Here is a 1,276-nt window from a genome sequence, read left to right as displayed (position 1 = left end):
CACCTGCCGGTACTTCCCCATCCCGGGGGAGTCCCGCTGACTTAGTCCAACCGGGCTCCAGGAAACTCCGCAAAGGATTCGAATCCTGACCGCGCGGGCGTGGCAAGACCCTGGAACTCACTCCTCCAGGATCTCACATCCGCTCGCAGGCCCCTAAAGACGTGGGACCTTGGTGGAGGGCCTCCCATCTCCTGGACACCGAAAGGGACAGAAGGGGAGACGCCCCAAGGGTCCGCCTCTCCCCATTCGGGCTCTCAGTTCTGACAAGAGCGGTAGACAGGGTAGTGTCGGGATAGGAGGACGAAGAAGACACACGCACACACCCGCCACCCGAGACCCCGCAAGTGTCGGCCCGCGGGTCAGGTCCGGGAAGGGCGCGAGGGTGCCTAAAAGAGTCCAAGAGGCAAGGCTCAGCGTCCCTCGGGGAAAGTGCGAGGTTCGCGCTGGCAGCGACGGCAAAGGCCACCGTTCTCCGGAAAGCCGCAGAGTCGAGTCCCCACAAAGCTCTGTCCTCCCCACACACTCTCCGGGGCTCCCTCTCCTCCCCCACGGGTCCTTCGAAGCTTCCTACACCAAAGTTGACCAAGGGGCTCAGCCAGTCCCCTGGCACTCCCAGTTCGCGAGTCCCAGCCGCGCAGTGAACCCGACCTGCGGCTGTAGAGGAAGAGGGCGCTCTTACCTGGAGTGGAGGAGAGGGGAGGGTCCGGTCCCTTGGTCCTCCTTGGCCGCCACGGCCACAGGTTCAGGAGGACACTGTTACTTTTCCTTGGGAGCCCGTTGAGGAGGAGGAGAGCTAGCATGTCCCGCCCCCCCACCGCCAGTCCCCGCCCCGGTCCCGTCCCGTCCGCCTGGCCAGCCAGAGAAGACGCCCTTGTGGGGCTGGAGCTCAAGGTCCCCCCACCCACCCTTTCCCACAACAGCACCTCCCCCGCCTGCACAGCGCCCGCTTTGTTCATTTCTGCAGCTGGGCTCTCCACCCCCCAAACCAAGCCACCACCGCTTTTCCCTTCGGACTCTTCTAGACCACCCTCCACCCCTAAACCTTGAGGCTCTTCTGAGGTGTTAGGGTGTTTGTGCCTGTCTATCTCTCGTCCTTTCTCTTTAAACCTAGATCAGCTCCCAGCAAATCCTCTATTCCCAGGCTCTATAAAATACTATTCTGAAACATCTCTCCCAGAATATCTACTGATGGGCCCCAGGTCAGCCCCTTGTCATCGTTTCTCATCCTATTCCAAGTTCCACCATTGTTGCTGTTGTTAAGTGCCTTCCAATCGGT

Source organism: Chrysochloris asiatica, unplaced genomic scaffold (assembly GCF_000296735.1).
Source record: "Chrysochloris asiatica unplaced genomic scaffold, ChrAsi1.0 scaffold00008, whole genome shotgun sequence".
In the NCBI taxonomy this organism is placed as follows: domain Eukaryota; kingdom Metazoa; phylum Chordata; class Mammalia; order Afrosoricida; family Chrysochloridae; genus Chrysochloris; species Chrysochloris asiatica.
The sequence above is the reverse complement of the archived record's forward strand: the minus strand, read 5'-3'. Positions refer to the sequence as shown.